Raw genomic sequence first — 26,004 nt, 5'->3', positions numbered from 1 at the left:
AGACAAACACAGATAAAACCTTCTGCTGGACTTACAACATCCAATGGTAAACCAAATACTGTTTTGTGCAGAGAACTCGAGTGTGACAGTTGATGCAGAAATCAGACTGTTGACATGTGAGTGCAGGTGATTAAGCTCACTGGATAAGCAGCTTTGGAAGAGCTTCCTTGATATGCTGCAGATAGGCTGTATAATAAGGTGTGTATTCCATGATGCTCTGCCCACCGGGGCTACAAAACATTTGGTTCAGGTGTCACATTAATGTCGTCTAGTGAACAGGACACCACAGATACAAGGCCTGTAGAGACACATGCAGGCAGAGTCCCCCACAAAACTGCTACTCACTGGATATGTTCTCTTTTCCAACCATTCTCTGTTAACCCTAAATATGGTAGTGTGTAAAAGTTCCAGGAAATCAGCAATTTCTGAAATGGCTGATCGCCCCCACTGATATTCGGTTGGAACTTCAGCAGAACGTTTTGACTGTGTGTACAAGCCTAAATGCATTGACTGGCTGCCATGTGTTTACCTGATCAGACGGCAAACTGGTCGCCTTTTTAGCTGTACTGCTGACAGGCAATTTCCCATTCTAATTGATTGTGATCTGCACATGTGGGATATGGAGGCTGAAACTTTTTAACAGTTTCATCCATTTATGGGAAAAAGGAAATCAAACGATTGTGGAGAATGTGGGCATCGATCCCACTACCTCTTGCATGCTAAGCAAGCGCTCTACCATTTGAGCTAATTCCCCTGCAAGCTTTTTTTCCTCCCTGTGTTCACAGGGCAGAATTTGCAAACGTACCGGACAAACTCTCAATATCCACCCCTTATGTCCTCTGTGTTTGTAGATTGTGGAGCCCGAATACGTGACAGTCACGGACCTTGTTGACAAGGCCAGAAGCAGTCGGAGGGAACAAACAGTTGGTGTGGCATGAGGATTTGGTGCTTATGGAGTGCACCTTTTTGCCAAAGAGAATCTCCAAAGTGTTTAATTGCAGCCTTAGAAGAGTTGGCTACAATCTTCCTTGATAGGCTGCAGTCTGTTCTTGTGCTTGAGTGTAGACACACGGATGGAAATACTGTCAGGATTGACATTCGTCGGCCATCTCAGAAGTGCTTCTTTTTTTCCTTTCGGCTGTTCCCTTTCAGGGATCGCCACAGCGAATCATGTGCCTCCATCTAACCCTGTCCTCTGCATCCTCTTCACTCATACCAACTAACTTCATGTCCTCCCTTACTACATCCATAAATCTCCGCTTTGGTCTTCCTCTAGACCTCCTGCCTGGCAGCTCCAACCTATGTATCCATCTAAAGATATATTCACAAGCCATCTCAGATGTGCATCACCTGTATGATAAAGGATTGCGCGTCACCTTGACGAGGTCAGGGGAGGCATGAGGCATTTGGAGAATGTGTGTATTGATCCCACTACTTCTTGCATACAAAGCTAGTGCTTTACCATTTAAGCTAATTCCCTTGCAAAGGTACTTGGATATTAAATTCAGAGAGGAGATATTCTAGGTGTTCTTATTAAAGCCTGCGAGGTGACCTAGCAATCCTGTAGGTCTGTCTTTGCTGATCAAAGTCTCGTCGCCCTTCCTTGCTTAATTGACGAGGTGGCCGAGTGGTTAAGGTGATGGACTGCTAATCTATTGTGCTCTGCACGCGTGGGTTCGAATCCCATCCTCTTCGCATGTCAGAATAAAGTGTTTTTAGACAAACACAGATAAAACCTTCTGCTGGACTTACAACATCCAATGGTAAACCAAATACTGTTTTGTGCAAAGAACTCGAGTGTGACAGTTGATGCAGAAATCAGACTGTTGACATGTGAGTGCAGGTGATTAAGCCCACTGGACAAGCAGCTTTGGAAGAGCTTCCTTGATAGGCTGCAGATAGGCTGTATAATAAGGTGTGTATTCCATGCTGCTCTTCCCACCGGGGCTACAAAACATTTAGTTCAGGTGTCACATTAATGTCGTCTTGTGAACAGGACACCACAGATACAAGGTCTGTGGAGACACATGCAGGCAGTGTCCCCCACAAAACTGCTACTCACTGGATATGTTCTCTTTTCCAACCATTCTCTGTTAACCCTAAATATGGTAGTGTGTAAAAGTTCCAGGAAATCAGCAATTTCTGAAATGGCTGTTCGCCCCCACTGATACTCGGTTGGAACTTCAGCAGAACGTTTTGACTGTGTGTACAAGCCTAAATGCATTGACTGGCTGCCATGTGTTTAGCTGATCAGACGGCAAACTGGTCGCCTTTTTAGCTGTACTGCTGACAGGCAATTTCCCATTCTAATTGATTGTGATCTGCACATGTGGGATATGGAGGCTGAAACTTTTTAACAGTTTCATCCATTTATGGGAAAAAGGAAATCAAAGGATTGTGGAGAATGTGGGCATCGATCCCACTACCTCTTACATGCTAAGCAAGCACTCTACCATTTGAGCTAATTCCCCTGCAAGCTTTTTTTCCTCCCTGTGTTCACAGCGTACCGGACAAACTCTCAATATCCACCCCTTATGTCCTCTGTGTTTGTAGATTGTGGAGCCCGAATATTTGACAGTCACGGGCCTTGTTGACAAGGCCAGAAGCAGTCGGAGGGAACAAACAGTTGGTGTGGCATGAGGTTTTGGTGCTAATGGAGTGCACCTTTTGGCCAAAGAGAATCTCCAAAGTGTTTAATTGCAGCCTTAGAAGAGTTGGCTACAATCTTCCTTGATAGGCCGCAGTCTGTTCTTGTGCTTGAGTGTAGACACACGGATGGAAATTCTGTCAGGATTGACATTCGTCGGCCATCTCAGAAGTGCTTCTTCTTTTCCTTTCGGCTGTTCCCTTTCTGGGGTCGCCACAGCGAATCATGTGCCTCCATCTAACCCTGTCCTCTGCATCCTCTTCACTCATACCAACTAACTTCATGTCCTCCCTTACTACATCCATAAATCTCCGCTTTGGTCTTCCTCTAGACCTCCTGCCTTGCAGCTCCAACCTATGTATCCATCTAAAGATATATTCACAAGCCATCTCAGAAGTGCATCGCCTGTATGATAAAGGATTGCGCGTCACCTTGACGAGGTCAGGGGAGGCATGAGGCATTTGGAGAATGTGGGTATTGATCCCAGTACTTCTTGCATACAAAGCTAGTGCTTTACCATTTAAGCTAATTCCCTTGCAAAGGTACTTGGATATTAAATTCAGAGAGGAGATATTCTAGGTGTTCTTATTAAACCCTGCGAGGTGACCTAGAAATCCTGTAGGTCTGTCTTTGCTGATCAAAGTCTCGTCGCCCTTCCTTGCTTAATTGACGAGGTGGCCGAGTGGTTAAGGCGATGGACTGCTAATCCATTGTGCTCTGCACGCGTGGGTTCGAATCCCATCCTCGTCGCATGTCAGATTAAAGTGTTTTTAGACAAACACAGATAAAACCTTCTGCTGGACTTACAACATCCAATGGTAAACCAAATACTGTTTTGTGCAGAGAACTCGAGTGTGACAGTTGATGCAGAAATCAGACTGTTGACATGTGAGTGCAGGTGATTAAGCTCACTGGACAAGCTGCTTTGGAAGAGCTTCCTTGATAGGCTGCAGATAGGCTGTATAATAAGGTGTGTATTCCATGCTGCTCTGCCCACCGGGGCTACAAAACATTTGGTTCAGGTGTCACATTAATGTCGTCTAGTGAACAGGACACCACAGATACAAGGCCTGTAGAGACACATGCAGGCAGAGTCCCCCACAAAACTGCTACTCACTGGATATGTTCTCTTTTCCAACCATTCTCTGTTAACCCTAAATATGGTAGTGTGTAAAAGTTCCAGGAAATCAGCAATTTCTGAAATGGCTGATCGCCCCCACTGATATTCGGTTGGAACTTCAGCAGAACGTTTTGACTGTGTGTACAAGCCTAAATGCATTGACTGGCTGCCATGTGTTTACCTGATCAGACGGCAAACTGGTCGCCTTTTTAGCTGTACTGCTGACAGGCAATTTCCCATTCTAATTGATTGTGATCTGCACATGTGGGATATGGAGGCTGAAACTTTTTAACAGTTTCATCCATTTATGGGAAAAAGGAAATCAAACGATTGTGGAGAATGTGGGCATCGATCCCACTACCTCTTGCATGCTAAGCAAGCGCTCTACCATTTGAGCTAATTCCCCTGCAAGCTTTTTTTCCTCCCTGTGTTCACAGGGCAGAATTTGCAAACGTACCGGACAAACTCTCAATATCCACCCCTTATGTCCTCTGTGTTTGTAGATTGTGGAGCCCGAATACGTGACAGTCACGGACCTTGTTGACAAGGCCAGAAGCAGTCGGAGGGAACAAACAGTTGGTGTGGCATGAGGATTTGGTGCTTATGGAGTGCACCTTTTTGCCAAAGAGAATCTCCAAAGTGTTTAATTGCAGCCTTAGAAGAGTTGGCTACAATCTTCCTTGATAGGCTGCAGTCTGTTCTTGTGCTTGAGTGTAGACACACGGATGGAAATACTGTCAGGATTGACATTCGTCGGCCATCTCAGAAGTGCTTCTTTTTTTCCTTTCGGCTGTTCCCTTTCAGGGATCGCCACAGCGAATCATGTGCCTCCATCTAACCCTGTCCTCTGCATCCTCTTCACTCATACCAACTAACTTCATGTCCTCCCTTACTACATCCATAAATCTCCGCTTTGGTCTTCCTCTAGACCTCCTGCCTTGCAGCTCCAACCTATGTATCCATCTAAAGATATATTCACAAGCCATCTCAGATGTGCATCACCTGTATGATAAAGGATTGCGCGTCACCTTGACGAGGTCAGGGGAGGCATGAGGCATTTGGAGAATGTGTGTATTGATCCCACTACTTCTTGCATACAAAGCTAGTGCTTTACCATTTAAGCTAATTCCCTTGCAAAGGTACTTGGATATTAAATTCAGAGAGGAGATATTCTAGGTGTTCTTATTAAAGCCTGCGAGGTGACCTAGCAATCCTGTAGGTCTGTCTTTGCTGATCAAAGTCTCGTCGCCTTTCCTTGCTTAATTGACGAGGTGGCCGAGTGGTTAAGGTGATGGACTGCTAATCTATTGTGCTCTGCACGCGTGGGTTCGAATCCCATCCTCTTCGCATGTCAGAATAAAGTGTTTTTAGACAAACACAGATAAAACCTTCTGCTGGACTTACAACATCCAATGGTAAACCAAATACTGTTTTGTGCAAAGAACTCGAGTGTGACAGTTGATGCAGAAATCAGACTGTTGACATGTGAGTGCAGGTGATTAAGCCCACTGGACAAGCAGCTTTGGAAGAGCTTCCTTGATAGGCTGCAGATAGGCTGTATAATAAGGTGTGTATTCCATGCTGCTCTTCCCACCGGGGCTACAAAACATTTAGTTCAGGTGTCACATTAATGTCGTCTTGTGAACAGGACACCACAGATACAAGGTCTGTGGAGACACATGCAGGCAGTGTCCCCCACAAAACTGCTACTCACTGGATATGTTCTCTTTTCCAACCATTCTCTGTTAACCCTAAATATGGTAGTGTGTAAAAGTTCCAGGAAATCAGCAATTTCTGAAATGGCTGTTCGCCCCCACTGATACTCGGTTGGAACTTCAGCAGAACGTTTTGACTGTGTGTACAAGCCTAAATGCATTGACTGGCTGCCATGTGTTTAGCTGATCAGACGGCAAACTGGTCGCCTTTTTAGCTGTACTGCTGACAGGCAATTTCCCATTCTAATTGATTGTGATCTGCACATGTGGGATATGGAGGCTGAAACTTTTTAACAGTTTCATCCATTTATGGGAAAAAGGAAATCAAAGGATTGTGGAGAATGTGGGCATCGATCCCACTACCTCTTGCATGCTAAGCAAGCGCTCTACCATTTGAGCTAATTCCCCTGCAAGCTTTTTTTCCTCCCTGTGTTCACAGCGTACCGGACAAACTCTCAATATCCACCCCTTATGTCCTCTGTGTTTGTAGATTGTGGAGCCCGAATACTTGACAGTCACGGGCCTTGTTGACAAGGCCAGAAGCAGTCGGAGGGAACAAACAGTTGGTGTGGCATGAGGTTTTGGTGCTAATGGAGTGCACCTTTTGGCCAAAGAGAATCTCCAAAGTGTTTAATTGCAGCCTTAGAAGAGTTGGCTACAATCTTCCTTGATAGGCCGCAGTCTGTTCTTGTGCTTGAGTGTAGACACACGGATGGAAATACTGTCAGGATTGACATTCGTCGGCCATCTCAGAAGTGCTTCTTCTTTTCCTTTCGGCTGTTCCCTTTCAGGGGTCGCCACAGCGAATCATGTGCCTCCATCTAACCCTGTCCTCTGCATCCTCTTCACTCATACCAACTAACTTCATGTCCTCCCTTACTACATCCATAAATCTCCGCTTTGGTCTTCCTCTAGACCTCCTGCCTTGCAGCTCCAACCTATGTATCCATCTAAAGATATATTCACAAGCCATCTCAGAAGTGCATCGCCTGTATGATAAAGGATTGCGCGTCACCTTGACGAGGTCAGGGGAGGCATGAGGCATTTGGAAAATGTGGGTATTGATCCCAGTACTTCTTGCATACAAAGCTAGTGCTTTACCATTTAAGCTAATTCCCTTGCAAAGGTACTTGGATATTAAATTCAGAGAGGAGATATTCTAGGTGTTCTTATTAAACCCTGCGAGGTGACCTAGAAATCCTGTAGGTCTGTCTTTGCTGATCAAAGTCTCGTCGCCCTTCCTTGCTTAATTGACGAGGTGGCCGAGTGGTTAAGGCGATGGACTGCTAATCCATTGTGCTCTGCACGCGTGGGTTCGAATCCCATCCTCGTCGCATGTCAGATTAAAGTGTTTTTAGACAAACACAGATAAAACCTTCTGCTGGACTTACAACATCCAATGGTAAACCAAATACTGTTTTGTGCAGAGAACTCGAGTGTGACAGTTGATGCAGAAATCAGACTGTTGACATGTGAGTGCAGGTGATTAAACTCACTGGACAAGCAGCTTTGGAAGAGCTTCCTTGATAGGCTGCAGATAGGCTGTATAATAAGGTGTATATTCCATGCTGCTCTGCCCACCGGGGCTACAAAACATTTCGTTCAGGTGTCACATTAATGTCGTCTAGTGAACAGGACACCACAGATACAAGGCCTGTAGAGACACATGCAGGCAGAGTCCCCCACAAAACTGCTACTCACTGGATATGTTCTCTTTTCCAACCATTCTCTGTTAACCCTGAATATGGTAGTGTGTAAAAGTTCAAGGAAATCAGTAATTTCTGAAATGGCTGATCGCCCCCACTGATACTCGGTTGGAACTTCAGCAGAACGTTTTGACTGTGTGTACAAGCCTAAATGCATTGACTGGCTGCCATGTCTTTAGCTGATCAGACGGCAAACTGGTCGCCATTTTAGCTGTACTGCTGACAGGCAATTTCCCATTCTAATTGATTGTGATCTGCACATGTGGGATATGGAGGCTGAAACTTTTTAACAGTTTCATCCATTTATGGGAAAAAGGAAATCAAACGATTGTGGAGAATGTGGGCATCGATCCCACTACCTCTTGCATGCTAAGCAAGCGCTCTACCATTTGAGCTAATTCCCCTGCAAGCTTTTTTTCCTCCCTGTGTTCACAGCGTACCGGACAAACTCTCAATATCCACCCCTTATGTCCTCTGTGTTTGTAGATTGTGGAGCCCGAATACTTGACAGTCACGGGCCTTGTTGACAAGGCCAGAAGCAGTCGGAGGGAACAAACAGTTGGTGTGGCATGAGGTTTTGGTGCTAATGGAGTGCACCTTTTGGCCAAAGAGAATCTCCAAAGTGTTTAATTGCAGCCTTAGAAGAGTTGGCTACAATCTTCCTTGATAGGCCGCAGTCTGTTCTTGTGCTTGAGTGTAGACACACGGATGGAAATACTGTCAGGATTGACATTCGTCGGCCATCTCAGAAGTGCTTCTTCTTTTCCTTTCGGCTGTTCCCTTTCAGGGGTCGCCACAGCGAATCATGTGCCTCCATCTAACCCTGTCCTCTGCATCCTCTTCACTCATACCAACTAACTTCATGTCCTCCCTTACTACATCCATAAATCTCCGCTTTGGTCTTCCTCTAGACCTCCTGCCTTGCAGCTCCAACCTATGTATCCATCTAAAGATATATTCACAAGCCATCTCAGAAGTGCATCGCCTGTATGATAAAGGATTGCGCGTCACCTTGACGAGGTCAGGGGAGGCATGAGGCATTTGGAGAATGTGGGTATTGATCCCACTACTTCTTGCATACAAAGCTAGTGCTTTACCATTTAAGCTAATTCCCTTGCAAAGGTACTTGGATATTAAATTCAGAGAGGAGATATTCTAGGTGTTCTTATTAAACCCTGCGAGGTGACCTAGAAATCCTGTAGGTCTGTCTTTGCTGATCAAAGTCTCGTCGCCCTTCCTTGCTTAATTGACGAGGTGGCCGAGTGGTTAAGGCGATGGACTGCTAATCCATTGTGCTCTGCACGCGTGGGTTCGAATCCCATCCTCGTCGCATGTCAGATTAAAGTGTTTTTAGACAAACACAGATAAAACCTTCTGCTGGACTTACAACATCCAATGGTAAACCAAATACTGTTTTGTGCAGAGAACTCGAGTGTGACAGTTGATGCAGAAATCAGACTGTTGACATGTGAGTGCAGGTGATTAAGCTCACTGGACAAGCAGCTTTGGAAGAGCTTCCTTGATAGGCTGCAGATAGGCTGTATAATAAGGTGTGTATTCCATGCTGCTCTGCCCACCGGGGCTACAAAACATTTGGTTCAGGTGTCACATTAATGTCGTCTAGTGAACAGGACACCACAGATACAAGGCCTGTAGAGACACATGCAGGCAGAGTCCCCCACAAAACTGCTACTCACTGGATATGTTCTCTTTTCCAACCATTCTCTGTTAACCCTAAATATGGTAGTGTGTAAAAGTTCCATGAAATCAGCAATTTCTGAAATGGCTGATCGCCCCCACTGATACTCGGTTGGAACTTCAGCAGAACGTTTTGACTGTGTGTACAAGCCTAAATGCACTGCTAGTGCTTTACCATTTAAGCTAATTCCCTTGCAAAGGTACTTGGATATTAAATTCAGAGAGGAGATATTCTAGGTGTTCTTATTAAACCCTGCGATGTGACCTAGAAATCCTGTAGGTCTGTCTTTGCTGATCAAAGTCTCGTCGCCCTTCCTTGCTTAATTGACGAGGTGGCCGAGTGGTTTAGGCGATGGACTGCTAATCCATTGTGCTCTGCATGCGTGGGTTGGAATCCCATCCTCGTCGCATGTCAGATTAAAGTGGTTTTAGACAAACACAGATAAAACCTTCTGCTGGACTTACAACATCCAATGGTAAACCAAATACTGTTTTGTGCAGAGAACTCGAGTGTGACAGTTGATGCAGAAATCAGACTGTTGACATGTGAGTGCAGGTGATTAAGCTCATTGGACAAGCAGCTTTGGAAGAGCTTCCTTGATAGGCTGCAGATAGGCTGTATAATAAGGTGTGTACTCCATGCTGCTCTGCCCACCGGGGCTACAAAACATTTGGTTCAGGTGTCACATTAATGTCGTCTAGTGAACAGGACACCACAGATACAAGGCCTGTAGAGACACATGCAGGCAGAGTCCCCCACAAAACTGCTACTCACTGGATATGTTCTCTTTTCCAACCATTCTCTGTTAAACCTAAATATGGTAGTGTGTAAAAGTTCCAGGAAATCAGCAATTTCTGAAATGGCTGATCGCCCCCACTGATACTCGGTTGGAACTTCAGCAGAACGTTTTGACTGTGTGTACAAGCCTAAATGCATTGACTGGCTGCCATGTGTTTAGCTGATGAGACGGCAAACTGGTCGCCTTTTTAGCTGTACTGCTGACAGGCACTTTCCCATTCTAATTGATTGTGATCTGCACATGTGGGATATGGAGGCTGAAACTTTTTAACAGTTTCATCCATTTATGGGAAAAAGGAAATCAAACGATTGTGGAGAATGTGGGCATCGATCCCACTACCTCTTGCATGCTAAGCAAGCGCTCTACCATTTGAGCTAATTCCCCTGCAAGCTTTTTTTCCTCCCTGTGTTCACAGGGCAGAATTTGCAAACGTACCGGACAAACTCTCAATATCCACCCCTTATGTCCTCTGTGTTTGTAGATTGTGGAGCCCGAATACTTGACAGTCACGGGCCTTGTTGACAAGGCCAGAAGCAGTCGGAGGGAACAAACAGTTGGTGTGGCATGAGGTTTTGGTGCTAATGGAGTGCACCTTTTGGCCAAAGAGAATCTCCAAAGTGTTTAATTGCAGCCTTAGAAGAGTTGGCTACAATCTTCCTTGATAGGCCGCAGTCTGTTCTTGTGCTTGAGTGTAGACACACGGATGGAAATACTGTCAGGATTGACATTCGTCGGCCATCTCAGAAGTGCTTCTTCTTTTCCTTTTGGCTGTTCCCTTTCAGGGGTCGCCACAGCGAATCATGTGCGTCCATCTAACCCTGTCCTCTGCATCCTCTTCACTCATACCAACTAACTTCATGTCCTCCCTTACTACATCCATAAATCTCCGCTTTGGTCTTCCTCTAGACCTCCTGCCTTGCAGCTCCAACCTATGTATCCATCTAAAGATATATTCACAAGCCATCTCAGAAGTGCATCGCCTGTATGATAAAGGATTGCGCGTCACCTTGACGAGGTCAGGGGAGGCATGAGGCATTTGGAGAATGTGGGTATTGATCCCAGTACTTCTTGCATACAAAGCTAGTGCTTTACCATTTAAGCTAATTCCCTTGCAAAGGTACTTGGATATTAAATTCAGAGAGGAGATATTCTAGGTGTTCTTATTAAACCCTGCGAGGTGACCTAGAAATCCTGTAGGTCTGTCTTTGCTGATCAAAGTCTCGTCGCCCTTCCTTGCTTAATTGACAAGGTGGCTGAGTGGTTAAGGCGATGGACTGCTAATCCATTGCGCTCTGCACGCGTGGGTTCGAATCCCATCCTCGTCGCATGTCAGATTAAAGTGTTTTTAGACAAACACAGATAAAACCTTCTGCTGGACTTACAACATCCAATGGTAAACCAAATACTGTTTTGTGCAGAGTACTCGAGTGTGACAGTTGATGCAGAAATCAGACTGTTGACATGTGAGTGCAGGTGATTAAGCTCACTGGACAAGCAGCTTTGGAAGAGCTTCCTTGATAGGCTGCAGATAGGCTGTATAATAAGGTGTGTATTCCATGCTGCTCTGCCCACCGGGGCTACAAAACATTTGGTTCAGGTGTCACATTAATGTCGTCTAGTGAACAGGACACCACAGATACAAGGCCTGTAGAGACACATGCAGGCAGAGTCCCCCACAAAACTGCTACTCACTGGATATGTTCTCTTTTCCAACCATTCTCTGTTAACCCTGAATATGGTAGTGTGTAAAAGTTCAAGGAAATCAGTAATTTCTGAAATGGCTGATCGCCCCCACTGATACTCGGTTGGAACTTCAGCAGAACGTTTTGACTGTGTGTACAAGCCTAAATGCACTGCTAGTGCTTTACCATTTAAGCTAATTCCCTTGCAAAGGTACTTGGATATTAAATTCAGAGAGGAGATATTCTAGGTGTTCTTATTAAACCCTGCGATGTGACCTAGAAATCCTGTAGGTCTGTCTTTGCTGATCAAAGTCTCGTCGCCCTTCCTTGCTTAATTGACGAGGTGGCCGAGTGGTTAAGGCGATGGACTGCTAATCCATTGTGCTCTGCATGCGTGTGTTGGAATCCCATCCTCGTCGCATGTCAGATTAAAGTGGTTTTAGACAAACACAGATAAAACCTTCTGCTGGACTTACAACATCCAATGGTAAACCAAATACTGTTTTGTGCAGAGAACTCGAGTGTGACAGTTGATGCAGAAATCAGACTGTTGACATGTGAGTGCAGGTGATTAAGCTCATTGGACAAGCAGCTTTGGAAGAGCTTCCTTGATAGGCTGCAGATAGGCTGTATAATAAGGTGTGTACTCCATGCTGCTCTGCCCACCGGGGCTACAAAACATTTGGTTCAGGTGTCACATTAATGTCGTCTAGTGAACAGGACACCACAGATACAAGGCCTGTAGAGACACATGCAGGCAGAGTCCCCCACAAAACTGCTACTCACTGGATATGTTCTCTTTTCCAACCATTCTCTGTTAAACCTAAATATGGTAGTGTGTAAAAGTTCCAGGAAATCAGCAATTTCTGAAATGGCTGATCGCCCCCACTGATACTCGGTTGGAACTTCAGCAGAACGTTTTGACTGTGTGTACAAGCCTAAATGCATTGACTGGCTGCCATGTGTTTAGCTGATCAGACGGCAAACTGGTCGCCTTTTTAGCTGTACTGCTGACAGGCAATTTCCCATTCTAATTGATTGTGATCTGCACATGTGGGATATGGAGGCTGAAACTTTTTAACAGTTTCATCCATTTATGGGAAAAAGGAAATCAAACGATTGTGGAGAATGTGGGCATCGATCCCACTACCTCTTGCATGCTAAGCAAGCGCTCTACCATTTGAGCTAATTCCCCTGCAAGCTTTTTTTCCTCCCTGTGTTCACAGGGCAGAATTTGCAAACGTACCGGACAAACTCTCAATATCCACCCCTTATGTCCTCTGTGTTTGTAGATTGTGGAGCCCGAATACGTGACAGTCACGGACCTTGTTGACAAGGCCAGAAGCAGTCGGAGGGAACATACAGTTGGTGTGGTATGAGGATTTGGTGCTAATGGAGTGCACCTTTTTGCCAAAGAGAATCTCCAAAGTGTTTAATTGCAGCCTTAGAAGAGTTGGCTACAATCTTCCTTGATAGGCTGCAGTCTGTTCTTGTGCTTGAGTGTAGACACACGGTTGGAAATACTGTCAGGATTGACATTCGTCGGCCATCTCAGAAGTGCTTCTTTTTTTCCTTTCGGCTGTTCCCTTTCAGGGGTCGCCACAGCGAATCATGTGCCTCCATCTAACCCTGTCCTCTGCATCCTCTTCACTCATACCAACTAACTTCATGTCCTCCCTTACTACATCCATAAATCTCCGCTTTGGTCTTCCTCTAGAAATCCTGCCTTGCAGCTCCAACCTATGTATCCATCTAAAGATATATTCACAAGCCATCTCAGAAGTGCATCGCCTGTATGATAAAGGATTGCGCGTCACCTTGACGAGGTCAGGGGAGGCATGAGGCATTTGGAGAATGTGGGTATTGATCCCAGTACTTCTTGCATACAAAGCTAGTGCTTTACCATTTAAGCTAATTCCCTTGCAAAGGTACTTGGATATTAAATTCAGAGAGGAGATATTCTAGGTGTTCTTATTAAACCCTGCGAGGTGACCTAGAAATCCTGTAGGTCTGTCTTTGCTGATCAATGTCTCGTCGCCCTTCCTTGCTTAATTGACGAGGTGGCCGAGTGGTTAAGGCGATGGACTGCTAATCCATTGTGCTCTGCACGCGTGGGTTAGAATCCCATCCTTGTCGCATGTCAGATTAAAGTGTTTTTAGACAAACACAGATAAAACCTTCTGCTGGACTTACAACATCCAATGGTAAACCAAATACTGTTTTGTGCAGAGAACTCGAGTGTGACAGTTGATGCAGAAATCAGACTGTTGACATGTGAGTGCAGGTGATTAAGCTCACTGGACAAGCAGCTTTGGAAGAGCTTCCTTGATAGGCTGCAGATAGGCTGTATAATAAGGTGTGTATTCCATGCTGCTCTGCCCACCGGGGCTACAAAACATTTGGTTCAGGTGTCACATTAATGTCGTCTAGTGAACAGGACACCACAGATACAAGGCCTGTAGAGAAACATGCAGGCAGAGTCCCCCACAAAACTGCTACTCACTGGATATGTTCTCTTTTCCAACCATTCTCTGTTAAACCTAAATATGGTAGTGTGTAAAAGTTCCAGGAAATCAGCAAATTTTGAAATGGCTGATCGCCCCCACTGATACTCGGTTGGAACTTCAGCAGAACGTTTTGACTGTGTGTACAAGCCTAAATGCATTGACTGGCTGCCATGTGTTTAGCTGATCAGACGGCAAACTGGTCGCCTTTTTAGCTGTACTGCTGACAGGCAATTTCCCATTCTAATTGATTGTGATCTGCACATGGGGGATATGGAGGCTGAAACTTTTTAACAGTTTCATCCATTTATGGGAAAAAGGAAATCAAACGATTGTGGAGAATGTGGGCATCGATCCCACTACCTCTTGCATGCTAAGCAAGCGCTCTACCATTTGAGCTAATTCCCCTGCAAGCTTTTTTTCCTCCCTGTGTTCACAGCGTACCGGACAAACTCTCAATATCCACCCCTTATGTCCTCTGTGTTTGTAGATTGTGGAGCCCGAATACTTGACAGTCACGGGCCTTGTTGACAAGGCCAGAAGCAGTCGGAGGGAACAAACAGTTGGTGTGGCATGAGGTTTTGGTGCTAATGGAGTGCACCTTTTTGCCAAAGAGAATCTCCAAAGTGTTTAATTGCAGCCTTAGAAGAGTTGGCTACAATCTTCCTTGATAGGCCGCAGTCTGTTCTTGTGCTTGAGTGTAGACACACGGATGGAAATACTGTCAGGATTGACATTCGTCGGCCATCTCAGAAGTGCTTCTTCTTTTCCTTTCGGCTGTTCCCTTTCAGGGGTCGCCACAGCGAATCATGTGCATCCATCTAACCCTGTCCTCTGCATCCTCTTCACTCATACCAACTAACTTCATGTCCTCCCTTACTACATCCATAAATCTCCGCTTTGGTCTTCCTCTAGACCTCCTGCCTTGCAGCTCCAACCTATGTATCCATCTAAAGATATATTCACAAGCCATCTCAGAAGTGCATCGCCTGTATGATAAAGGATTGCGCGTCACCTTGACGAGATCAGGGGAGGCATGAGGCATTTGGAGAATGTGGGTATTGATCCCAGTACTTCTTGCATACAAAGCTAGTGCTTTACCATTTAAGCTAATTCCTTTGCAAAGGTACTTGGATATTAAATTCAGAGAGGAGATATTCTAGGTGTTCTTATTAAACCCTGCGAGGTGACCTAGAAATCCTGTAGGTCTGTCTTTGCTGATCAAAGTCTCGTCGCCCTTCCTTGCTTAATTGACGAGGTGGCCGAGTGGTTAAGGCGATGGACTGCTAATCCATTGTGCTCTGCACGCGTGGGTTTGAATCCCATCCTCGTCGCATGTCAGATTAAAGTGTTTTTAGACAAACACAGAAAAAACCTTCTGCTGGACTTACAACATCCAATGGTAAACCAAATACTGTTTTGTGCAGAGAACTCGAGTGTGACAGTTGATGCAGAAATCAGACTGTTGACATGTGAGTGCAGGTGATTAAGCTCACTGGACAAGCAGCTTTGGAAGAGCTTCCTTGATAGGCTGCAGATAGGCTGTATAATAAGGTGTGTATTCCAAGCTGCTCTGCCCACCGGGGCTACAAAACATTTGGTTCAGGTGTCACATTAATGTCGTCTAGTGAACAGGACACCACAGATACAAGGCCTGTAGAGACACATGCAGGCAGAGTCCCCCACAAAACTGCTACTCACTGGATATGTTCTCTTTTCCAACCATTCTCTGTTAAACCTAAATATGGTAGTGTGTAAAAGTTCCATGAAATCAGCAATTTCTGAAATGGCTGATCGCCCCCACTGATACTCGGTTGGAACTTCAGCAGAACGTTTTGACTGTGTGTACAAGCCTAAATGCATTGACTGGCTGCCATGTGTTTAGCTGATCAGACGGCAAACTGGTCGCCTTTTTAGCTGTACTGCTGACAGGCAATTTCCCATTCTAATTGATTGTGATCTGCACATGTGGGATATGGAGGCTGAAACTTTTTAACAGTTTCATCCATTTATGGGAAAAAGGAAATCAAACGATTGTGGAGAATGTGGGCATCGATCCCACTACCTCTTGCATGCTAAGCAAGCGCTCTACCATTTGAGCTAATTCCCCTGCAAGCTTTTTTTCCTCCCTGTGTTCACAGCGTACCGGACAAACTCTCAATATCCACCCCTTATGTCCTCTGTGTTTGTAGATTGTGGAGCCCGAATACTTGACAGTCACGGGCCTTGTTGACAAGGCCAGAAGCAGTCGGAGGGAACAAACAGTTGGTGTGGCATGAGGTTTTGGTGCTAATGGAGTGCACCTTTTTGCCAAAGAGAATCTCCAAAGTGTTTAATTGCAGCCTTAGAAGAGTTGGCTACAATCTTCCTTGATAGGCCGCAGTCTGTTCTTGTGCTTGAGTGTAGACACACGGATGGAAATACTGTCAGGATTGACATTCGTCGGCCATCTCAGAAGTGCTTCTTCTTTTCCTTTCGGCTGTTCCCTTTCAGGGGTCGCCACAGCGAATCATGTGCCTCCATCTAACCCTGTCCTCTGCATCCTCTTCACTCATACCAACTAACTTCATGTCCTCCCTTACTACATCCATAAATCTCCGCTTTGGTCTTCCTCTAGACCTCCTGCCTTGCAGCTCCAACCTATGTATCCATCTAAAGATATATTCACAAGCCATCTCAGAAGTGCATCGCCTGTATGATAAAGGATTGCGCGTCACCTTGACGAGGTCAGGGGAGGCATGAGGCATTTGGAGAATGTGGGTATTGATCCCACTACTTCTTGCATACAAAGCTAGTGCTTTACCATTTAAGCTAATTCCCTTGCAAAGGTACTTGGATATTAAATTCAGAGAGGAGATATTCTAGGTGTTCTTATTAAACCCTGCGAGGTGACCTAGAAATCCTGTAGGTCTGTCTTTGCTGATCAAAGTCTCGTCGCCCTTCCTTGCTTAATTGACGAGGTGGCCGAGTGGTTAAGGCGATGGACTGCTAATCCATTGTGCTCTGCACGCGTGGGTTGGAATCCCATCCTCGTCGCATGTCAGATTAAAGTGGTTTTAGACAAACACAGATAAAACCTTCTGCTGGACTTACAACATCCAATGGTAAACCAAATACTGTTTTGTGCAGAGAACTCGAGTGTGACAGTTGATGCAGAAATCAGACTGTTGACATGTGAGTGCAGGTGATTAAGCTCACTGGACAAGCAGCTTTGGAAGAGCTTCCTTGATAGGCTGCAGATAGGCTGTATAATAAGGTGTGTATTCCATGCTGCTCTGCCCACCGGGGCTACAAAACATTTGGTTCAGGTGTCACATTAATGTCGTCTAGTGAACAGGACACCACAGATACAAGGCCTGTGGAGACACATGCAGGCAGGGTCCCACACAAAACTGCTACTCAGTGGATATGTTCTCTTTTCCAAACATTCTCTGTTAAACCTAAATTTGGTAGTGTGTAAAAGTTCCAGGAAATCAGCAATTTCTGAAATGGCTGATCGCCCCCACTGATACTCGGTTGGAACTTCAGCAGAACGTTTTGACTGTGTGTACAAGCCTAAATGCATTGACTGGCTGCCATGTGTTTAGCTGATCAGACGGCAAACTGGTCGCCTTTTTAGCTGTACTGCTGACAGGCAATTTCCCATTCTAATTGATTGTGATCTGCACATGTGGGATATGGAGGCTGAAACTTTTTAACAGTTTCATCCATTTATGGGAAAAAGGAAATCAAACAATTGTGGAGAATGTGGGCATCAATCCCACTACCTCTTGCATGCTAAGCAAGCACTCTACCATCTGAGCTAATTCCCCTGCAAGCTTTTTTTCCTCCCTGTGTTCACAGGGCAGAATTTGCAAACGTACCGGACTAACTCTCAATATCCACCCCTTATGTCCTCTGTGTTTGTAGATTGTGGAGCCCGAATACTTGACAGTCACGGGCCTTGTTGACAAGGCCAGAAGCAGTCGGAGGGAACAAACAGTTGGTGTGGCATGAGGTTTTGGTGCTAATGGAGTGCACCTTTTGGCCAAAGAGAATCTCCAAAGTGTTTAATTGCAGCCTTAGAAGAGTTGGCTACAATCTTCCTTGATAGGCCGCAGTCTGTTCTTGTGCTTGAGTGTAGACACACGGATGGAAATTCTGTCAGGATTGACATTCGTCGGCCATCTCAGAAGTGCTTCTTCTTTTCCTTTCGGCTGTTCCCTTTCAGGGGTCGCCACAGCGAATCATGTGCGTCCATCTAACCCTGTCCTCTGCATCCTCTTCACTCATACCAACTAACTTCATGTCCTCCCTTACTACATCCATAAATCTCCGCTTTGGTCTTCCTCTAGACCTCCTGCCTTGCAGCTCCAACCTATGTATCCATCTAAAGATATATTCACAAGCCATCTCAGAAGTGCATCGCCTGTATGATAAAGGATTGCGCGTCACCTTGACGAGGTCAGGGGAGGCATGAGGCATTTGGAGAATGTGTGTATTGATCCCAGTACTTCTTGCATACAAAGCTAGTGCTTTACCATTTAAGCTAATTCCCTTGCAAAGGTACTTGGATATTAAATTCAGAGAGGAGATATTCTAGGTGTTCTTATTAAACCCTGCGAGGTGACCTAGAAATCCTGTAGGTCTGTCTTTGCTGATCAAAGTCTCGTCGCCCTTCCTTGCTTAATTGACGAGGTGGCCGAGTGGTTAAGGCGATGGACTGCTAATCCATTGTGCTCTGCACGCGTGGGTTCGAATCCCATCCTCGTCGCATGTCAGATTAAAGTGTTTTTAGACAAACACAGATAAAACCTTCTGCTGGACTTACAACATCCAATGGTAAACCAAATACTGTTTTGTGCAGAGAACTCGAGTGTGACAGTTGATGCAGAAATCAGACTGTTGACATGTGAGTGCAGGTGATTAAACTCACTGGACAAGCAGCTTTGGAAGAGCTTCCTTGATAGGCTGCAGATAGGCTGTATAATAAGGTGTATATTCCATGCTGCTCTGCCCACCGGGGCTACAAAACATTTCGTTCAGGTGTCACATTAATGTCGTCTAGTGAACAGGACACCACAGATACAAGGCCTGTAGAGACACATGCAGGCAGAGTCCCCCACAAAACTGCTACTCACTGGATATGTTCTCTTTTCCAACCATTCTCTGTTAACCCTGAATATGGTAGTGTGTAAAAGTTCAAGGAAATCAGTAATTTCTGAAATGGCTGATCGCCCCCACTGATACTCGGTTGGAACTTCAGCAGAACGTTTTGACTGTGTGTACAAGCCTAAATGCATTGACTGGCTGCCATGTGTTTAGCTGATCAGACGGCAAACTGGTCGCCTTTTTAGCTGTACTGCTGACAGGCAATTTCCCATTCTAATTGATTGTGATCTGCACATGTGGGATATGGAGGCTGAAACTTTTTAACAGTTTCATCCATTTATGGGAAAAAGGAAATCAAACAATTGTGGAGAATGTGGGCATCAATCCCACTACCTCTTGCATGCTAAGCAAGCGCTCTACCATCTGAGCTAATTCCCCTGCAAGCTTTTTTTCCTCCCTGTGTTCACAGCGTACCGGACAAACTCTCAATATCCACCCCTTATGTCCTCTGTGTTTGTAGATTGTGGAGCCCGAATACTTGACAGTCACGGGCCTTGTTGACAAGGCCAGAAGCAGTCGGAGGGAACAAACAGTTGGTGTGGCATGAGGTTTTGGTGCTAATGGAGTGCACCTTTTGGCCAATGAGAATCTCCAAAGTGTTTAATTGCAGCCTTAGAAGAGTTGGCTACAATCTTCCTTGATAGGCCGCAGTCTGTTCTTGTGCTTGAGTGTAGACACACGGATGGAAATACTGTCAGGATTGACATTCGTCGGCCATCTCAGAAGTGCTTCTTCTTTTCCTTTCGGCTGTTCCCTTTCAGGGGTCGCCACAGCGAATCATGTGCCTCCATCTAACCCTGTCCTCTGCATCCTCTTCACTCATACCAACTAACTTCATGTCCTCCCTTACTACATCCATAAATCTCCGCTTTGGTCTTCCTCTAGACCTCCTGCCTTGCAGCTCCAACCTATGTATCCATCTAAAGATATATTCACAAGCCATCTCAGAAGTGCATCGCCTGTATGATAAAGGATTGCGCGTCACCTTGACGAGGTCAGGGGAGGCATGAGGCATTTGGAGAATGTGGGTATTGATCCCAGTACTTCTTGCATACAAAGCTAGTGCTTTACCATTTAAGCTAATTCCCTTGCAAAGGTACTTGGATATTAAATTCAGAGAGGAGATATTCTAGGTGTTCTTATTAAACCCTGCGAGGTGACCTAGAAATCCTGTAGGTCTGTCTTTGCTGATCAAAGTCTCGTCGCCCTTCCTTGCTTAATTGACGAGGTGGCCGAGTGGTTAAGGCGATGGACTGCTAATCCATTGTGCTCTGCACGTGTGGGTTAGAATCCCATCCTCGTCGCATGTCAGATTAAAGTGTTTTTAGACAAACACAGATAAAACCTTCTGCTGGACTTACAACATCCAATGGTAAACCAAATACTGTTTTGTGCAGAGAACTCGAGTGTGACAGTTGATGCAGAAATCAGACTGTTGACATGTGAGTGCAGGTGATTAAGCTCACTGGACAAGCAGCTTTGGAAGAGCTTCCTTGATAGGCTGCAGATAGGCTGTATAATAAGGTGTGTATTCCATGCTGCTCTGCCCACCGGGGCTACAAAACATTTGGTTCAGGTGTCACATTAATGTCGTCTAGTGAACAGGACACCACAGATACAAGGCCTGTAGAGACACATGCAGGCAGAGTCCCCCACAAAACTGCTACTCACTGGATATGTTCTCTTTTCCAACCATTCTCTGTTAAACCTAAATATGGTAGTGTGTAAAAGTTCCAGGAAATCAGCAATTTCTGAAATGGCTGATTGCCCCCACTGATACTCGGTTGGAACTTCAGCAGAACGTTTTGACTGTGTGTACAAGCCTAAATGCATTGACTGGCTGCCATGTGTTTAGCTGATCAGACGGCAAACTGGTCGCCTTTTTAGCTGTACTGCTGACAGGCAATTTCCCATTCTAATTGATTGTGATCTGCACATGTGGGATATGGAGGCTGAAACTTTTTAACAGTTTCATCCATTTATGGGAAAAAGGAAATCAAACGATTGTGGAGAATGTGGGCATCGATCCCACTACCTCTTGCATGCTAAGCAAGCGCTCTACCATTTGAGCTAATTCCCCTGCAAGCTTTTTTTCCTCCCTGTGTTCACAGCGTACCGGACAAACTCTCAATATCCACCCCTTATGTCCTCTGTGTTTGTAGATTGTGGAGCCCGAATACTTGACAGTCACGGGCCTTGTTGACAAGGCCAGAAGCAGTCGGAGGGAACAAACAGTTGGTGTGGCATGAGGTTTTGGTGCTAATGGAGTGCACCTTTTGGCCAAAGAGAATCTCCAAAGTGTTTAATTGCAGCCTTAGAAGAGTTGGCTACAATCTTCCTTGATAGGCCGCAGTCTGTTCTTGTGCTTGAGTGTAGACACACGGATGGAAATACTGTCAGGATTGACATTCGTCGGCCATCTCAGAAGTGCTTCTTCTTTTCCTTTCGGCTGTTCCCTTTCAGGGGTCGCCACAGCGAATCATGTGCCTCCATCTAACCCTGTCCTCTGCATCCTCTTCACTCATACCAACTAACTTCATGTCCTCCCTTACTACATCCATAAATCTCCGCTTTGGTCTTCCTCTAGACCTCCTGCCTTGCAGCTCCAACCTATGTATCCATCTAAAGATATATTCACAAGCCATCTCAGAAGTGCATCGCCTGTATGATAAAGGATTGCGCGTCACCTTGACGAGGTCAGGGGAGGCATGAGGCATTTGGAGAATGTGGGTATTGATCCCAGTACTTCTTGCATACAAAGCTAGTGCTTTACCATTTAAGCTAATTCCCTTGCAAAGGTACTTGGATATTAAATTCAGAGAGGAGATATTCTAGGTGTTCTTATTAAACCCTGCGAGGTGACCTAGAAATCCTGTAGGTCTGTCTTTGCTGATCAAAGTCTCGTCGCCCTTCCTTGCTTAATTGACGAGGTGGCCGAGTGGTTAAGGCGATGGACTGCTAATCCATTGTGCTCTGCACGCGTGGGTTCGAATCCCATCCTCGTCGCATGTCAGATTAAAGTGTTTTTAGACAAACACAGATAAAACCTTCTGCTGGACTTACAACATCCAATGGTAAACCAAATACTGTTTTGTGCAGAGAACTCGAGTGTGACAGTTGATGCAGAAATCAGACTGTTGACATGTGAGTGCAGGTGATTAAGCTCACTGGACAAGCAGCTTTGGAAGAGCTTCCTTGATAGGCTGCAGATAGGCTGTATAATAAGGTGTGTATTCCATGCTGCTCTGCCCACCGGGGCTACAAAACATTTGGTTCAGGTGTCACATTAATGTCGTCTAGTGAACAGGACACCACAGATACAAGGCCTGTAGAGACACATGCAGGCAGAGTCCCCCACAAAACTGCTACTCACTGGATATGTTCTCTTTTCCAACCATTCTCTGTTAACCCTAAATATGGTAGTGTGTAAAAGTTCCATGAAATCAGCAATTTCTGAAATGGCTGATCGCCCCCACTGATACTCGGTTGGAACTTCAGCAGAACGTTTTGACTGTGTGTACAAGCCTAAATGCATTGACTGGCTGCCATGTGTTTAGCTGATGAGACGGCAAACTGGTCGCCTTTTTAGCTGTACTGCTGACAGGCACTTTCCCATTCTAATTGATTGTGATCTGCACATGTGGGATATGGAGGCTGAAACTTTTTAACAGTTTCATCCATTTATGGGAAAAAGGAAATCAAACGATTGTGGAGAATGTGGGCATCGATCCCACTACCTCTTGCATGCTAAGCAAGCGCTCTACCATTTGAGCTAATTCCCCTGCAAGCTTTTTTTCCTCCCTGTGTTCACAGCGTACCGGACAAACTCTCAATATCCACCCCTTATGTCCTCTGTGTTTGTAGATTGTGGAGCCCGAATACTTGACAGTCACGGGCCTTGTTGACAAGGCCAGAAGCAGTCGGAGGGAACAAACAGTTGGTGTGGCATGAGGTTTTGGTGCTAATGGAGTGCACCTTTTGGCCAAAGAGAATCTCCAAAGTGTTTAATTGCAGCCTTAGAAGAGTTGGCTACAATCTTCCTTGATAGGCCGCAGTCTGTTCTTGTGCTTGAGTGTAGACACACGGATGGAAATACTGTCAGGATTGACATTCGTCGGCCATCTCAGAAGTGCTTCTTCTTTTCCTTTTGGCTGTTCCCTTTCAGGGGTCGCCACAGCGAATCATGTGCGTCCATCTAACCCTGTCCTCTGCATCCTCTTCACTCATACCAACTAACTTCATGTCCTCCCTTACTACATCCATAAATCTCCGCTTTGGTCTTCCTCTAGACCTCCTGCCTTGCAGCTCCAACCTATGTATCCATCTAAAGATATATTCACAAGCCATCTCAGAAGTGCATCGCCTGTATGATAAAGGATTGCGCGTCACCTTGACGAGGTCAGGGGAGGCATGAGGCATTTGGAGAATGTGGGTATTGATCCCAGTACTTCTTGCATACAAAGCTAGTGCTTTACCATTTAAGCTAATTCCCTTGCAAAGGTACTTGGATATTAAATTCAGAGAGGAGATATTCTAGGTGTTCTTATTAAACCCTGCGAGGTGACCTAGAAATCCTGTAGGTCTGTCTTTGCTGATCAAAGTCTCGTCGCCCTTCCTTGCTTAATTGACAAGGTGGCTGAGTGGTTAAGGCGATGGACTGCTAATCCATTGCGCTCTGCACGCGTGGGTTCGAATCCCATCCTCGTCGCATGTCAGATTAAAGTGTTTTTAGACAAACACAGATAAAACCTTCTGCTGGACTTACAACATCCAATGGTAAACCAAATACTGTTTTGTGCAGAGTACTCGAGTGTGACAGTTGATGCAGAAATCAGACTGTTGACATGTGAGTGCAGGTGATTAAGCTCACTGGACAAGCAGCTTTGGAAGAGCTTCCTTGATAGGCTGCAGATAGGCTGTATAATAAGGTGTGTATTCCATGCTGCTCTGCCCACCGGGGCTACAAAACATTTGGTTCAGGTGTCACATTAATGTCGTCTAGTGAACAGGACACCACAGATACAAGGCCTGTAGAGACACATGCAGGCAGAGTCCCCCACAAAACTGCTACTCACTGGATATGTTCTCTTTTCCAACCATTCTCTGTTAACCCTAAATATGGTAGTGTGTAAAAGTTCCATGAAATCAGCAATTTCTGAAATGGCTGATCGCCCCCACTGATACTCGGTTGGAACTTCAGCAGAACGTTTTGACTGTGTGTACAAGCCTAAATGCATTGACTGGCTGCCATGTGTTTAGCTGATGAGACGGCAAACTGGTCGCCTTTTTAGCTGTACTGCTGACAGGCACTTTCCCATTCTAATTGATTGTGATCTGCACATGTGGGATATGGAGGCTGAAACTTTTTAACAGTTTCATCCATTTATGGGAAAAAGGAAATCAAACGATTGTGGAGAATGTGGGCATCGATCCCACTACCTCTTGCATGCTAAGCAAGCGCTCTACCATTTGAGCTAATTCCCCTGCAAGCTTTTTTTCCTCCCTGTGTTCACAGCGTACCGGACAAACTCTCAATATCCACCCCTTATGTCCTCTGTGTTTGTAGATTGTGGAGCCCGAATACTTGACAGTCACGGGCCTTGTTGACAAGGCCAGAAGCAGTCGGAGGGAACAAACAGTTGGTGTGGCATGAGGTTTTGGTGCTAATGGAGTGCACCTTTTGGCCAAAGAGAATCTCCAAAGTGTTTAATTGCAGCCTTAGAAGAGTTGGCTACAATCTTCCTTGATAGGCCGCAGTCTGTTCTTGTGCTTGAGTGTAGACACACGGATGGAAATACTGTCAGGATTGACATTCGTCGGCCATCTCAGAAGTGCTTCTTCTTTTCCTTTTGGCTGTTCCCTTTCAGGGGTCGCCACAGCGAATCATGTGCGTCCATCTAACCCTGTCCTCTGCATCCTCTTCACTCATACCAACTAACTTCATGTCCTCCCTTACTACATCCATAAATCTCCGCTTTGGTCTTCCTCTAGACCTCCTGCCTTGCAGCTCCAACCTATGTATCCATCTAAAGATATATTCACAAGCCATCTCAGAAGTGCATCGCCTGTATGATAAAGGATTGCGCGTCACCTTGACGAGGTCAGGGGAGGCATGAGGCATTTGGAGAATGTGGGTATTGATCCCAGTACTTCTTGCATACAAAGCTAGTGCTTTACCATTTAAGCTAATTCCCTTGCAAAGGTACTTGGATATTAAATTCAGAGAGGAGATATTCTAGGTGTTCTTATTAAACCCTGCGAGGTGACCTAGAAATCCTGTAGGTCTGTCTTTGCTGATCAAAGTCTCGTCGCCCTTCCTTGCTTAATTGACAAGGTGGCTGAGTGGTTAAGGCGATGGACTGCTAATCCATTGCGCTCTGCACGCGTGGGTTCGAATCCCATCCTCGTCGCATGTCAGATTAAAGTGTTTTTAGACAAACACAGATAAAACCTTCTGCTGGACTTACAACATCCAATGGTAAACCAAATACTGTTTTGTGCAGAGTACTCGAGTGTGACAGTTGATGCAGAAATCAGACTGTTGACATGTGAGTGCAGGTGATTAAGCTCACTGGACAAGCAGCTTTGGAAGAGCTTCCTTGATAGGCTGCAGATAGGCTGTATAATAAGGTGTGTATTCCATGCTGCTCTGCCCACCGGGGCTACAAAACATTTGGTTCAGGTGTCACATTAATGTCGTCTAGTGAACAGGACACCACAGATACAAGGCCTGTAGAGACACATGCAGGCAGAGTCCCCCACAAAACTGCTACTCACTGGATATGTTCTCTTTTCCAACCATTCTCTGTTAACCCTAAATATGGTAGTGTGTAAAAGTTCCATGAAATCAGCAATTTCTGAAATGGCTGATCGCCCCCACTGATACTCGGTTGGAACTTCAGCAGAACGTTTTGACTGTGTGTACAAGCCTAAATGCACTGCTAGTGCTTTACCATTTAAGCTAATTCCCTTGCAAAGGTA

General features: G+C 45.4%; 24 non-coding genes across 24 annotated transcripts; 12 read left to right on the top strand and 12 right to left on the bottom strand.

The window, feature by feature from the left end:
* Positions 1–681: 681 nt before the first annotated feature.
* On the bottom strand, positions 682–754 carry trnaa-agc (transfer RNA alanine (anticodon AGC)). Its single transcript has one exon. It is a non-coding gene; the product is annotated as a tRNA-Ala (tRNA).
* Positions 755–3,315: 2,561 nt separating this feature from the next.
* On the top strand, positions 3,316–3,397 carry trnas-gcu (transfer RNA serine (anticodon GCU)). The gene has a single exon. It is a non-coding gene; the product is annotated as a tRNA-Ser (tRNA).
* Positions 3,398–4,100: 703 nt separating this feature from the next.
* On the bottom strand, positions 4,101–4,173 carry trnaa-agc (transfer RNA alanine (anticodon AGC)). Its single transcript has one exon. It is a non-coding gene; the product is annotated as a tRNA-Ala (tRNA).
* A 1,644-nt stretch (positions 4,174–5,817) lies between these two features.
* trnaa-agc (transfer RNA alanine (anticodon AGC)) lies at positions 5,818–5,890 on the bottom strand. The gene has a single exon. It is a non-coding gene; the product is annotated as a tRNA-Ala (tRNA).
* An 844-nt stretch (positions 5,891–6,734) lies between these two features.
* On the top strand, positions 6,735–6,816 carry trnas-gcu (transfer RNA serine (anticodon GCU)). Its single transcript has one exon. It is a non-coding gene; the product is annotated as a tRNA-Ser (tRNA).
* Positions 6,817–7,519: 703 nt separating this feature from the next.
* Positions 7,520–7,592, bottom strand: trnaa-agc (transfer RNA alanine (anticodon AGC)). The gene has a single exon. It is a non-coding gene; the product is annotated as a tRNA-Ala (tRNA).
* An 844-nt stretch (positions 7,593–8,436) lies between these two features.
* Positions 8,437–8,518, top strand: trnas-gcu (transfer RNA serine (anticodon GCU)). Its single transcript has one exon. It is a non-coding gene; the product is annotated as a tRNA-Ser (tRNA).
* Positions 8,519–9,997: 1,479 nt separating this feature from the next.
* Positions 9,998–10,070, bottom strand: trnaa-agc (transfer RNA alanine (anticodon AGC)). The gene has a single exon. It is a non-coding gene; the product is annotated as a tRNA-Ala (tRNA).
* Positions 10,071–10,929: 859 nt separating this feature from the next.
* On the top strand, positions 10,930–11,011 carry trnas-gcu (transfer RNA serine (anticodon GCU)). The gene has a single exon. It is a non-coding gene; the product is annotated as a tRNA-Ser (tRNA).
* A 1,479-nt stretch (positions 11,012–12,490) lies between these two features.
* trnaa-agc (transfer RNA alanine (anticodon AGC)) lies at positions 12,491–12,563 on the bottom strand. The gene has a single exon. It is a non-coding gene; the product is annotated as a tRNA-Ala (tRNA).
* An 859-nt stretch (positions 12,564–13,422) lies between these two features.
* On the top strand, positions 13,423–13,504 carry trnas-gcu (transfer RNA serine (anticodon GCU)). The gene has a single exon. It is a non-coding gene; the product is annotated as a tRNA-Ser (tRNA).
* Positions 13,505–14,207: 703 nt separating this feature from the next.
* Positions 14,208–14,280, bottom strand: trnaa-agc (transfer RNA alanine (anticodon AGC)). The gene has a single exon. It is a non-coding gene; the product is annotated as a tRNA-Ala (tRNA).
* An 844-nt stretch (positions 14,281–15,124) lies between these two features.
* trnas-gcu (transfer RNA serine (anticodon GCU)) lies at positions 15,125–15,206 on the top strand. Its single transcript has one exon. It is a non-coding gene; the product is annotated as a tRNA-Ser (tRNA).
* A 703-nt stretch (positions 15,207–15,909) lies between these two features.
* Positions 15,910–15,982, bottom strand: trnaa-agc (transfer RNA alanine (anticodon AGC)). Its single transcript has one exon. It is a non-coding gene; the product is annotated as a tRNA-Ala (tRNA).
* An 844-nt stretch (positions 15,983–16,826) lies between these two features.
* On the top strand, positions 16,827–16,908 carry trnas-gcu (transfer RNA serine (anticodon GCU)). The gene has a single exon. It is a non-coding gene; the product is annotated as a tRNA-Ser (tRNA).
* Positions 16,909–18,543: 1,635 nt separating this feature from the next.
* Positions 18,544–18,625, top strand: trnas-gcu (transfer RNA serine (anticodon GCU)). The gene has a single exon. It is a non-coding gene; the product is annotated as a tRNA-Ser (tRNA).
* Positions 18,626–19,328: 703 nt separating this feature from the next.
* trnaa-agc (transfer RNA alanine (anticodon AGC)) lies at positions 19,329–19,401 on the bottom strand. The gene has a single exon. It is a non-coding gene; the product is annotated as a tRNA-Ala (tRNA).
* Positions 19,402–20,245: 844 nt separating this feature from the next.
* On the top strand, positions 20,246–20,327 carry trnas-gcu (transfer RNA serine (anticodon GCU)). Its single transcript has one exon. It is a non-coding gene; the product is annotated as a tRNA-Ser (tRNA).
* A 703-nt stretch (positions 20,328–21,030) lies between these two features.
* trnaa-agc (transfer RNA alanine (anticodon AGC)) lies at positions 21,031–21,103 on the bottom strand. Its single transcript has one exon. It is a non-coding gene; the product is annotated as a tRNA-Ala (tRNA).
* An 844-nt stretch (positions 21,104–21,947) lies between these two features.
* On the top strand, positions 21,948–22,029 carry trnas-gcu (transfer RNA serine (anticodon GCU)). Its single transcript has one exon. It is a non-coding gene; the product is annotated as a tRNA-Ser (tRNA).
* Positions 22,030–22,732: 703 nt separating this feature from the next.
* Positions 22,733–22,805, bottom strand: trnaa-agc (transfer RNA alanine (anticodon AGC)). Its single transcript has one exon. It is a non-coding gene; the product is annotated as a tRNA-Ala (tRNA).
* An 844-nt stretch (positions 22,806–23,649) lies between these two features.
* Positions 23,650–23,731, top strand: trnas-gcu (transfer RNA serine (anticodon GCU)). The gene has a single exon. It is a non-coding gene; the product is annotated as a tRNA-Ser (tRNA).
* Positions 23,732–24,434: 703 nt separating this feature from the next.
* Positions 24,435–24,507, bottom strand: trnaa-agc (transfer RNA alanine (anticodon AGC)). The gene has a single exon. It is a non-coding gene; the product is annotated as a tRNA-Ala (tRNA).
* An 844-nt stretch (positions 24,508–25,351) lies between these two features.
* On the top strand, positions 25,352–25,433 carry trnas-gcu (transfer RNA serine (anticodon GCU)). The gene has a single exon. It is a non-coding gene; the product is annotated as a tRNA-Ser (tRNA).
* Positions 25,434–26,004: the final 571 nt, after the last annotated feature.

The sequence above is a fragment of the Channa argus genome, unplaced genomic scaffold, assembly GCF_033026475.1.
Source record: "Channa argus isolate prfri unplaced genomic scaffold, Channa argus male v1.0 Contig037, whole genome shotgun sequence".
Classification (NCBI taxonomy): domain Eukaryota; kingdom Metazoa; phylum Chordata; class Actinopteri; order Anabantiformes; family Channidae; genus Channa; species Channa argus.
The sequence above is the reverse complement of the archived record's forward strand: the minus strand, read 5'-3'. Positions and strand labels throughout refer to the sequence as shown.